The sequence below is a fragment of the Falco peregrinus genome, chromosome 10 (genome assembly GCF_023634155.1).
Source record: "Falco peregrinus isolate bFalPer1 chromosome 10, bFalPer1.pri, whole genome shotgun sequence".
Classification (NCBI taxonomy): domain Eukaryota; kingdom Metazoa; phylum Chordata; class Aves; order Falconiformes; family Falconidae; genus Falco; species Falco peregrinus.
Window position 1 is genome coordinate 11,105,631 of NC_073730.1, and position 13,450 is coordinate 11,119,080.

The window sequence follows — 13,450 nt, forward strand, 5'->3', positions numbered from 1 at the left end:
AATTTAACAAAAGCATCTAAAAATTACCAGCTCTTACCTCTGTGAGTCAGTGGGAGGAAAAGGTAAGATTTTAATTAACTAGATGTGGAATATTGGTCCACTGTGTTTTCTTCCTTGTTTTTGATTGCTTCTTATTTTTAGGATAGTTAAACATACTTAATAATAGTTATTTGAGTATTAATCAATTATTTTGAACATTTTTCCTGACAGCTCTGCTTTGACATTTTGTAATAAGGGGATCTGGTCAAGTTGATGCTTTGTCAGAAGCAAGTGTTGTAATACTTAGTTCTCAGGTAAGCTGCAGTGATGTTATTTTCATTATGCTTTTTTCTTATACAGGCTAAATTCCTGTTAAACCAAATTATGAAACATTTTCTTTAACTTTTGGTGTGCCTCTCAATTGTAGAGAATGTGCTTAAAAAAACAACAAACAGTATCACAATCTGTTCAGAGTTATTTATCAGCTTAAAAAAAGCAATTTAGAGTTCGGTGATAGTTACGGTAAGATTCTGTAGTGGTTGGGGCTTTTGTTTTCTTTTTACAAAAAGTTTTACTAAATAATACATCAGGTATTTGAACCTCAGGTTGTTTATTGGTACTGAATGCTTTTCCATGAGTCTACTTACTGATGCTATTGCTTCCTTCACAACAGTTTCACTGATGATAATTATGGTGGAATCAAACTGATCAGTAATTTGTCGGCATGTTTTTAGTATTCATTATTCTAAATCATTTTAGACCATACTTCCACGATGGCTGTTTTCCCGTGTGTGCTGTAGAATCACAGTTATGAATGGATAACTCGGGATATAATGCTAGAGGTAAGGTTTTTTTTCAAAGAGGTCCATACTTAAAGATCATCTGAAATGATATTGAAGCAGATCCCTTTGTTTTATGATGTCCTTATACATATGTCTGTTGTTAAGTTTCACTACATGAAGAGCACACAGCATTTGTTACTTACTTTCATGTTACATGGCTTCAGTAGTTCAAATTTCCATTTAATTTTAACAGAATTTCTTCTGAATTGCTTTTATTTTTTCTAAAGCTGTCACTGTTGCCCTGAGCCTTATTCTTTCTTTGACACTTTGCCTCATATTTTACATACTAGCTTAAACTCATGAAATCCAGGTCAGAAATTAGACTATGGAGTCACAAAGAATCTCTGTCAACAAAAACTTTTATTATTCTGGAACATATTTTGGAGAAAAAGGTCCGATATCTAATCTTCATAGAGTTTATAATTTCTACAGTTCTTTTCTCTGGTTTCTGCATCTCTGAAATTACAAGTGTTAAAGTTGATTTTATTTCTGTAAGATTTTGAAACAAGGATCCAAGGTATTTTTTAATAAGAAGGAACAAACCTTATGCCTTTTGATGTTCTTAAATGCAAATTTACAGTAATTTTCCAGACATTTTACACTGTAATTTTTTCTGTGCAGATTAATTAATTTGTTTCACTAATCTAAATAAAACCTGTTTATCCATGAAAGCAGGCAGTAATATGTGATATATGTATTTATATATAAATATATACATGAAGAACTCATCTGTATGCAACAAGTGTTGTACTGAATATAAGTTCAGTTTTGTTTATAGATATAAGTTTATTATAAAAAAGGAATATTTTGCTTACACTTGCTGTGTGAGAGTAGTTTAAATCTCCACCATACAAACTGCAGTAATGTATGTATTACTTACCGTATCAGAGGAGTTACAGCAAAGAGTCAATGTATGAACTGCAGTACTAGCATTAATCCCTTCCTCCCTCTTGCCCTATAAAAAAAGAGAAAACCAAAATGTTTAGATGTGAACTTTAAATAACATAAAGTAAGAACTTTTGGAAGTTGAATTCCTTCACCTTTTTATTCTCCATATCATTATTTATACATTATTATTACGTTAGTCTTTCATCTTTTCTCGAGTAAAATAAATCACCAAAATGCTTCAGTCTTACAAATTTTCAAAATCTTCAATGACCTTTACAGTTGAACCCTTCAAATTTTTGCAACTTTTTCTTCACTGTGAACTTCGGGCACTACTGCAATAGCAATTTACATCATGTTAAGTAAAGGCTCAAGTTAGCTGTTTTATCTCTTAAATATGCAACAAAAGCTTACACTTAGTACCTCCTGCTGCATTGTCGTGTTGTGAACTTAGGCTGATGATTCCCAGGGCTCTTTTTGGTGTTACTTCTTCCCAGTACATTTTCCTATCCCTACAGTTTTCTATCATTATTATTATTACTACTACTACTATTATTATTACTACTACTGTTATTATTTTTATAATAATTATTATTATTTATAATCATTAATGTTATTATTATTGTTATTGTTGTTATTATTATTTAAAAAGTATACATTTAGCCATTAAGAAAGATTAAGAGATTTTCATTTGTGCCTGGTTTACCAGATAATAAAAATTGTTTTTCGTGATGGTTTTTCCACTGCATTGATCTCTGTCTCAGTCTTTATGTATCTGCAACTATGGTAAGTAATTCTTTCATTTCTTTCTAGTGAGAAAGTCACTGGTCAGAGTATTAGTTTGGCTATAATCAAGATCCAAACTTCAGGAACTTGCTAATTGACATCTGATTAAAAGTAATATTAAAGTCTTTAGGGACCTTAAGGGACTCACGATATCCTGAAGCAAATGTTTTGCTTGAGGTACTTTTCTGTCTCAGTTTGTTTGCTGTATATATTGAGATACCATACCAAGAGACTGGTGTTTACAGTATGACAATGTTAGTGATAGGGGTGTCATTGAGAAAGTTCTATTATAATATAAAAGACAACTGTCAAAGACTGTGCAGCTACTCACTATTGCAGGTTTATTTCATAACCGAATCCCCTTAAATTTAAATGTTTGTATCTACTGTGGGGTTTTTTTTCTGTACATGGTTCTTGCAGATGCAATTTGTAGCAACTGGCTGATATAGGTTACTTATTCCTCTCTAGAAAGTAATCAAAGCTGTTCAGGCTTTGTGGAACACTTTAATAACATTGGAGAAAAAGGCTAACAAATCACATGAAGACTTAATATGCAGCAGTAATAACTGATAAAACACAAGTTATAAAATATTTTGCAAATTCAAAGTTAGTGACTCCTACATTAAGTTACAATAAATATTAAACAGAATTGATTTATTTGAGTTACATTTTCTCATTATTTAATTCTTCTGGAACTGATTTCATCCTATTTCCAGCGTTTCATGAAAATGTGATTATAAATACTGCATATTTATAACCTTTCAGTTAAAATATAATTAAGCTTGAGGAAAAAAACCTCCCCTGCATAGCAAAGAGAGGAACATTAGCAGTGGTAGGAGGAATGTAAAGTATTAGGCAGGTAGCTGTATTCCAGGATCTGAAGGATCATTATGACTGACCTATATTATTTACATCAAGGAGATTTCACCTTAACTCCATTACTTCCTGTTTGGTTAGAGAATTACTTTCTGTTAAACATGAAGTCTACACTCAAATGGTACAAATTATGAACAATATACCACAGCTGTAGTGTTACTCTACCCCGATTTTGTCAGGTTATTATTAGAGTGTTTTTTAAAAGTGCCTTCTTTTGTAAATTCAGTTAGCCTCATGTGCTAACAGTTTAATCAATGTAAAGCTTTTTTTTTGGTAGATTAAATAAATTCTACTGAAATAAATCCTTCTCATTTTCTCTTTGTAGGTGATCTCAGATCTCTGTTTTGTCCTCTGAAGGTAGTAATCTATTTACCCTAGCTACAAGCCCTGTCAGAACCTGCTTTACTTAGAACTTAATTGTTCTAAGGACTACTTGAAAAAACTTGAAGGGCCCTGGTAAAAGGTATCTTCAAGAGCTCCTCTATATGTTCATTCCTTTTTTTATCTAACTTTGGCAGCAGATAGCTGTGAGTATGCTGACATATTTGGAGACGAGTGCAGAGCTTTAAGGTCTACTAGCACAGTTTTCAAGCCAGGATAAATACCTGTAGTAGGGAGAAGTAGTATAGTTATCTTTCCTTCCCATTCTGCTGTGTCATACGGCTGTTCAGGGCTATTCATGTACACAGAGCAGAGCTTTGTATATAATAAAAATGAGAGGTAGGCTGAATAAATAAGGATTGGGGCATCCTAATGATTTATTAATGACACCTTGTTAACTGTCTGTCAGTGAGCCAGTCATTCAGGATAGCTACAGTAGTGTGCACGAAATGTTAATGAAGACATAAAATTTTCTAAACCTTTTGTGACTACTCCTCAAATGTTCTCGTCACACACTCACTAGTAGGTGCACGCTCCCCCTCTTGCAGGCCATGTGAGTTGCAAGCAGCCCCCTCCACTTCTGGAGGTTCCCCTATTTATGCGTATCTTCTGTTGGAGCTTTGTGTACCCCAGCCCCACGTGCACCCCTGCTGCTCCCTGCCAGTCCACATGCTGGTGAGAAAGGCACCACAGTCACATGTGCACACCCAGGTTTGGGTCCCTTGCGCCGCACCCTGTGTTGTCACTCCTCTAGCTGGATGTAGGCTGCTTATGGGTTTCAAGGGGGAGGATGCTCTGCCTGCCCTAATCAGAGCTTGCAGTACTGGTGGGGCGACTTCTGCCAGTGCTAGACCAGGTTCAGATGGCTGTTCTGTTATCCCTTTCTCACTCTAAGATCCCTCCTGACTACTGCAGATTGTTGTGCTTCTAAGTCCATTTTATTGAGTCAAGTCAAGCCGAGGAGAGAAATCACAGGGTTTAAGTTTGCAACTAAGCATGGTTTAATTGCTGAGATAAGAATCTGTATTCTCCTCACTGAGAGCAATTTCATTTGTAAACTATCTGTAGGATGTTAAGCTCTCAAAATCATGTGTCACTAAAACCTTTCACAGCAGAGAGAGCTGCAGTAGCCCTATAGGTGTTTGCCTTAGAAAGTTCAGTTTTACTCACTGTGTGAAAAATTTAAGGAAATAATAGTAGCTGGACATATCAAAGCGTGACTCCATTCCAGAAAATGGCAATAAACCAAGCCACTGGGCTGTAACTGAGCATGGCTTCCAGGGTGCTTCTTTGTAAGGGGGTTGGGGGAGGATGGGAATGGGCTGACTGAAGAATCAGAAAGCATTAGAAATGTTACATGGAATTAAACAAGGAAGGAAGTACTTGCTAAATCACAGTGTCATTACTCAATGGTACTTAATGTCACCCTGGAAAGCAATCTTCCTGCTTTCTTCCCTGGTGTACTAGTAAACAAGACTTGACGATTCCTGAAATTAATTGTTCTTTAGAATGATGACTTGTGCTTATATATATAGCTTTTTGGTCTCTGCCATCCTGTAGCATTGATAATGTGGGGCTGAACCCACAATGTTTCAATAACTGGCTGCATTCTGCTAAATATGTCCTGCCATCTGTATGTTCTGAAAATTGAAGACATCCAGTGAAATAGGAAGTTATAAAAAAAATTATTTCTTCCACTTAAAAAAAGAAATCCAGAAACTTGCACCAGATAATTTCTTTTCCAAAGAATGTAGTCTCATGCCTCAGATGTAGAATGAGAGGTAGAAAGACTCCAAAGGGCATCCTTTGGGCTTAACAGTCTATGCATATAATCAGTTGCAAGATTTTAGGTAATTTAATTGAGAGATGTAACAGGTTAAGTGAAATACCAGAAGAATAGAGAAAGACAACTGTAATGTAAATACATTTCATTTCCAGTAAAAAGTTTAAGAATATTCTAAATGTCACAATTGTATATTCCTTAGAATAAAGACGTAAACACTCATGAGTAGCAAATATTTGTCCAAGGATGTGTTGCTGCAGCAGGTAATTACTGTTAAGTCTTAGCTTAATCTATAGCCATGATGGTTTTGATTGGCAAGCCTCTAAAACATTCCCAATAGAGAGGACTGTCAATCCACTGACATGTCTTGTACTTTTCTTACTCTTTGCAACTCTTTCAGAAGTAATATGAAGCGACTAGAAAATGTGTACGTGTATACTGGAACATGTTCTGTTTGTCACTTTTTCTCTACTATATAACAAACATTTGAAAAAGGTTATTAATTTTTGGGGGACTGACATGCTTTTTTTTGTCTCTGAAACTATTCCTTTTAACCTGAGAAGACAGAATGGTTTTAGCAGCTTCCTAAAAAATGTCATAACTATTATACTCTCCAGAATGCGATAAATCTAACCAATTTTTTCCTTTTGTGAGAAAACTATGTCTGCCTATGTCTGTTCTTTCTTCTGCAAATCTTGCCGTTTCTCATTTGCCTTTCATTGCTGATGTTACAAAATTGCTTATTAAATTTTTTTCAGAAATAGTTCTGTGTAATAAAGATTCTAGAGTATAATCACAAATAATATTAACAGGGGTGTGGAAAATGCAGAGGTTTTTTTCTGTTCTTTCATATCTACCTTTCTAAAGTGCAGTAAATTGTTGACCTTTACTACTTCAAAAGGCAAATTTGGGTTTAGTATGTACCTTGTATCTTGTTGACTATAGTACATTATGAACCTTACTGGGTAACATAGTCTGGCTTCTTACCAAGAACAAGCTATACCTTACTGCAGTTCGTTGCAATGTCTGACTGCTCTGGAATAGAGGAAAAGTCTCTTGACAGATGTACTGACAAAGCAATAATGAAAAGGTCATACTACATTTCCTGCAGCATTTATCTTGTTTCTTTAGTGGCTGTATACTGAAATCTAGATCCAATTACATCTAATTACAGACACCAATATCTGCAATAAGTTAAGAATCTATTAAACACTTTTATCAAAATTCCTACATGTTATATTTGAAAATTCTGAAGCTCTTAAATAGCATCTCATCAACATTACTATTCAGATCCGGTCTTAAAACTTTTTACCTTTTCTAAAGATCAAGGTCACAGAGCTCAGCAGTTCTTGTTTTATGGAGCCTTGGGGCCATTTTGAACTATTACTACTTCAAGAGTTGTTGATTATGATTGACTACTGGAAAAAAAGCACATCATAGATATTCAGAGCAAGTCTTCCCTGACAGCATTGTCAGTGTATGGAATAAAAAATGCCCAATATTCAGTGTCAATTATGAAAATTCTTGCTTATCAATTATTATATCTTCCCTTGATAAGCCATAAATGTTTGAAGGCTAATTCTAAAAACATTGCATATTTGACTAAGTACACCAATTATGTTTCTTTTGTCATAATGTCCTGATTTTAGAAAGCAAGGTAAAAATAATTGATGCCGAAGAAAATATTCGCTGTGTTGATATACACGAGTAATTTGGAGAAGTTTGGAGCAGGCTATTTTGAAAGGCCATAGAAGTATGGCTGACTGTATGTATTCAGCTGACTTAATGAGGTTTTTTAGACCCATAGGCTGTTAATTACATTGGTAACAATGTCGTCGTTGTGGCACCAGTAAAATAAGGTGCTTTATTGTATGGTTTTTACACTGCTTAAAAATTGACTATTCATTTTGCTTTGTGTCAGACGTTTTCTACATAAGCAATATCAACAATAACATATGTTACATTCCAGCTAGCTCCATAATTTAAAAAGCTTAGACAGAAGATTTGATCTGAAGTTAAGCAGGAGTTAGAAGTCACTAAATTGTTCCCATCATGTTTTTTTCTAAACAGGAAACCTGGATTCTGATTAGTACATTTGGAGAGAAGCTATGCACAATAAATCTTACTTTGCTTCTGCGTTTTGTAACAAGAAGTGAGTCAGAGTACAGTAGTCTACATTTTTTGAACCTTAATTACGCCGTTGCAAAAAGTGATTCAAAAATAAATTTGGTAATTATTCAACTAAATGCTTATAATATTCTTTCCCTCTGTTTTGTCTTCTAATGATTAATGTGTGATATACACAACTGGATAACTAATAGAAATTCTTCCTGGGCTCACCTAGCTTTTTTTTTTTTTCCCAATCCAATCAAAATACATGTACTGAAGGAAAAAACGACCTTTCAGTCCAACTCTTTCCTCAAAGACCAAGCTATCAGAGCCAATATTCCTCAAAGAAATTACTGTCCTGTATATTCTTATATGTTCAATAATTAATATACTGTACACTTAAGTCCTACCTACTTATATCTAACAAAAACCCTTTTCGTTACTGAAAAAGCATTGCTTTAATAACACAGATGGTAGCACCAGGACTGATGAACTTGACTTTCATTAAGAAGCCCACTGGACTGGAATACTTCTACAGTCAACAAAAAACAAAACTGGTGAAGAGAAGAAACTGAAATAAATGCAGCTTTAATACAGTCTCTTCATTCTTATTATTGAAAAAGCTTATTTGGTTTATTTCAAATTGCTTTTACTTTTAGTGATGTGTTTTTATAATCTGAATCACTAAGGATGTAACTATAAAAATTATATTCATTACGTTTAATTATGAAAAGATACTATGAATTTTAGGTCTGAATGACTCAATGCAAGTGAGCCTTATATTCATATCTATTTTTGCAGGTTTGATCTACTCCTTTGCCTTCCCCACTTCACTTTCTTTCCCAAATACTTTTTTTTCTCTCATGCTGTGTGCATTCCATCTTTGAGCTAAAAAGTAATGTGCACTGTTGGGGGCAGGGAAGGAGGCCTACACACTGGCCTGGATAACAACAGCTGACAAGAAGTGATGTGGGAGTAACTCTGTGTGACTGGAACAGCCAAAAATGTCTGAGAGGATTTGCCCAAACAGTGATGCTGCTGAAGATGATGATGACCATCATCCAGATTGAAGAGCAACCAGGGAATTACAAAAAGACTTTGAAACAGTGAAGAAGTACCTTGAAAAGAATCATGAAAGGTGCATGGAAAGTATGCAACAATCATAAGGGACCTTGGAGTGAGAACAGGATAACAGAGCAGCAGTTTAAATACGTTTTGACACTGGCAGAAGCCACCCCAGCATGTGACTTTTGGGGCACTCACAGGCAGTATGTGTAAATATGGGAACCTGCACCCCTAGAAGTGGGGGAGTCTTACAGCTGTGAGTGTGTGTGTGTGCAGCTAGAAGTTTTTATCATTACTTACAAAAGGACGTTTAGAAATTTGTAGATCTCTATTAACATTGTATCTGTCTTATTGCTGAAATTGTGATCCTCAATGATTGATTCGCTGTTTACCAGTTAATGACACCCTTAATAAATCAATAAACCACTTCAATCCAAATCTCATTTATGCCATCTGGATTTAGTGGGGTTTTTATGCTGGTACATACTGTATCTAGAAACTTTCTTTGACAAAATCAAAGATTACAGTGATTCAATAGTAGACGATTTGAGCCTTGCAGTGCAGTGACATTTTTCCTGTTTGTTAGAAATTGTGAGGGACACCTTGTGGGAGAGGAAAAAAACCCAAAAAGTCATTCTAAAAAACTTTCTCCCTCCTCAGATGTTTTAATTACTTCACTTGTCTTTTCTGAAAGTCATCATTTTTGTCACTGTAACTGTTACAAAGACTAATTCTAGAGGAAGAAGTATAAGGGTTGTGAAAATGTTCATTTAAGCTTGAAAGTTTAAATAAATAATAGATAAAGAATAAATAATTATATTTAATTATTTTTTCTCTGCCAGTGCAAAATAGGGACTACATTATCTTGAGCAACCTGGTCTAGTGGAATGCGTCCCTGCTTATGGCAGGGGGGTTGGAACTAGATGATCTTCCTTCCAAGTCAAACCATTCCGTTACTCTTAGTAGAGAAATTGCTTAATCCAGGTCTGTTTTATACAGTTGAAGGTCTAGTCTCGTATATCTCAGTGCTGTTCTGAGTCAGGTCTTTGAAAATCTTCCAGTTCTCCAATACAGGTGTTCATTGTGCTCTACTGATGTATAAACAATTGAAGAAACAAATCATATAATGGTATATAGGCCTACTACCTGTCAAGATGAATTACAAAAAGAGTATGATGGCACCAAAGTGGTAAAGGATTATGACTTTATATGCTGCTAGTGCTGAACCACATTATCTTAGCCAAGAACAAGCGATTATTCAAAGTAAAACACAATTTGCTCTAAATGCGGACTACTTGGAATATATGGGGTGTAAGTCTTCCAGTGATGCAAAATGGTTTGGCTCAAAGTTTAAGTTTTCAGAATCAGTGTGACCTTTCCCTTCTCCTGAGTTATCAGCTTGTTCCCATAGCATGGATAATTTTTCCAGGCACTTTAAAAATGAGTCTGTAGAGACAGAAACTGTCTTGAAATTTTACTCTAAGCTTCCCTGCTTTCAACAGTTGCGATTATTTTATCATGTGGGTTTTTGTGTTGTGCTTTCCTACAAATTAGGAGGCGACAATAGGGACTCAGTGGGAAGGGGCTGGGTAGACCGATTCCCTTAGTGATCTGGTCTTGGGTGTGCTTGGCAGGGCTGCTCTGGGAGTCTGGTGATAGGGTGGCCTTGAACTGCTACATACCAGCTACAATGCCATCCAGCTGGCCCCATGACAGAGAGAACCAGGAGAAAAAAACCCAGCATATACTGAAATTAGTTGCCAGAGAAGGATGTGGCGCCTCGTACTGAAGGAGACTTTGGCCATTAATTAGACACTCCCTGGACAGAAGGAATGGTTCCCTTCTGGGGGAAGTGCCACCCTAGCTGCCCCCACTGTATAGATACCGCTGCATATACATTTATGGCAAACTATTCTGTCAAGGGAAGGCCGCTGGCTCAGCAAAGGGACAAGATGTCTGAACTCCCCCAATTACCACACTCTGATTTAGTGTTTAGCTATATGTTAAACATATATGCACACAAAGTTTAGGCCAAGCTGACTCTCTAAAGCTGTTAAAAGTGAAGAACAAAGGGACATCTAATTGAGGGAGTCGTCCTTGGGAAGGGTGGGGAACAAAGAACAGATGGGGAAATAAGCAGAAAGAAGCCTCCGAGTGAGGAAGCTCTGGCCCCAAGAGGAGATGGGCTGATAAAGTCCTTCAATTCACAGAAAGCTGGTTGGAAGTAGGACAGCGTTAATTGTGGCAGTGGGAGATCACAACCTCCAGTTCAGATAGCTCACCCAAGAGAGGGCAAGCCCTGCTTGGGGAGTGCACACAGTTGGTGAAGAACTTCAGCAGTGTTATCTGAAGGTGCACACTGGTTTGCATTAGAAGCCAGAAACTTGTAACTCATCCTGTACGTGAATGGAAATGAATGTGTCACGCACTGTGAATGTGCAAGTGCCCTGCTGAACATAATGCGTACCCCCGAGCAACTTGTGAGCACACTCAGAAGACACATTCCTTGTGCTCCCAGTGCTGTAATAAAGAACGCCTGCCTTCTGAAACTTCAAATCCGCTCTTAGAAGGTTTTTCTCCATGACCGACGTTACAGTATCAAGCTGCTGCCATGCCAGAGCAGGGATGTTCCCAAGGGAGATGCCACCTGAGCTGTTGCCATGCAAGAACAGGGACATTTCCCAAGGGAAGTGCTGCTCTGGTGGGGTGGAGACACCTGTGAGGGTGCCGTGCCCTACTGCTGATTGCAGCCCAGAGCAGGGCCAGGGAGTAACAGGCGGTGGAAACGTTTACGCACCTGCCTCAACAGCTACATCTGCTACCACCTGCCACCTTGCCAGAGGCGTTTTCAGACTGGCAGGGAAAACAAGGCAATTTGAGAATGGGCAGGTGGGAGGATTTCTGCAGTACTGATGTGGTTTTAGTTCACTGTTAGTCTGTAATTAGCAAATTTCTTTCTAAATACTGAGGATCACTTGGGGAATTGCTGGATTGGAAGAGAACTACAGTTTTCTGTGTTAGCAATGGAAAAAAGATATATCTAATTTTGCTCCTGCACTTGCAGTATTTTTGAGAATGTATTTGTATGTTATGCTATAAAACATAGATGTCTTTCAGTACTCTTTGTTAACATTAACGTTACAGTTCAGTGTACAAATCCTTGCAGTGTTGGAGTCTTTCTGTATAATAGGGCATTTTAAACTTCACATTTTCACATTACTGTAAGAAAAATACACTTGAATATAAATTAGCTGGCTTTAAACAGTATAGTGCTTAAGTGGCTAAATAAGCTTTATTTAAAGTCACTGTAAAAACATAACAGAAAATACATTAATCTGATTCTGTAAGTGTATTGATTACCACTTGGGGATACATTCACAGAATCTAAGGGCAAACATGTTAAAATATCTAATCTTACCACCAAGTGTCATAATCCATTTAATTTCACCTGATGATCCTTGCATTGCACACATCAGCTGGAATGAAAATACCTCCTGTAGTTGAACTAAATAATCCCTTTGTCAATGTATGGTTCAGGTATCCTAGTAATATATACCAGTTGCACGATTGATACATGAGACAATGCAAATATTATCTCGAAGGAAATGAACTCCTAAGCAAAACCATACGAATAGAAGAATTTACCCTGAGCAGGATTTTGTTGGTTTATGAAGTTATGCTTTTATAAAATAATACTATAATGGCTTGTCTATTGTTTCTATTTTTTTTAAATTGGATGGTTAAAATTGAAAGCAATTGGGTTGACTGTACAAGAAAAAGCCCCCAGATTTGTAAAGTGATTCCCCACTCAGGTAAGAAAGTTGTATAGAATAAATTTATCATTTAGAGTTAGCGTTATACTGTCTAGAACAATATTATACAGCAACAGTTCAAGTACTTCACCACAGTAAAGGGAACTCTTTGGGGACATATATGCATATCATGAAATCTATGAAATTTTGATGTCCCCAGAGCCACAGTGGATTTGAGATGGGGCTAGCCACAGATGTCTAATCTGTATTAACATTCACTGAACACAGAAACAGCTTTAGTTCCAAAACCAAATGGTAATAAATTGTTCATACTGCAGCTGTGACTCTAAGTGATATCTACAAACAGAGCAGCCTCTCATTAAGGGTAATATCTATTAGAGCTTACACTACATTTAGAATAATTGATACGGTAGTTCTATTCCACTGCTGTAGGTATGTATGTGGACTGAGTATCTTTGATCTTTTGCAGTGATTTAAATGGTTGTGCTGACTTCAGAGAAGTTGAAGTTTGAAAGGGATTGAGGCTTATTAATAATAGTATTTAAAATATTTTAATGGAACTCAGATTGACTGTTGTATTTTTATAACCTTTTCATCTCTTAACATACGGAAGGGGGACTACAAGTCAGTCTTCCCGTTCAGATGTTGTAAGTGATCAAAGCAGTTTCAAATGGGTCCTTCCCTGCGCCCCCAGCTTCATCATGTGAATGAATTCTGAGTAAAGGCATGGAAGAAAAATTTGAAGTACACTTGTATTTCATTCTAATGCTTCCTGAGTAGAATATTTATGTGGTATGCTTATTTGTATGTTATCCCTTTTTTCATGTCACGTGACAGTTTACTGTATTGTCTTCAAATAGAGGTTTTTAGCAAAAGGAGCTCTTTGTGTCCTCAGATATTATTAGCTATATCAGGTTATGGTGCCAATTGGATTTTAAATAAACTAGATTACAATGGAAGCACCTGTGACA

General features: G+C 36.4%; 1 long non-coding RNA gene across 1 annotated transcript; it reads left to right on the forward strand.

Moving 5' to 3' along the window:
• The first annotated feature begins 207 nt into the window (after positions 1-207).
• On the forward strand, positions 208-9,449 carry LOC114012136 (uncharacterized). Its single transcript, XR_003554422.2, has 4 exons — positions 208-293; positions 739-821; positions 2,416-2,492; positions 8,443-9,449. It is a non-coding gene; the product is annotated as an uncharacterized LOC114012136 (long non-coding RNA).
• Positions 9,450-13,450: the final 4,001 nt, after the last annotated feature.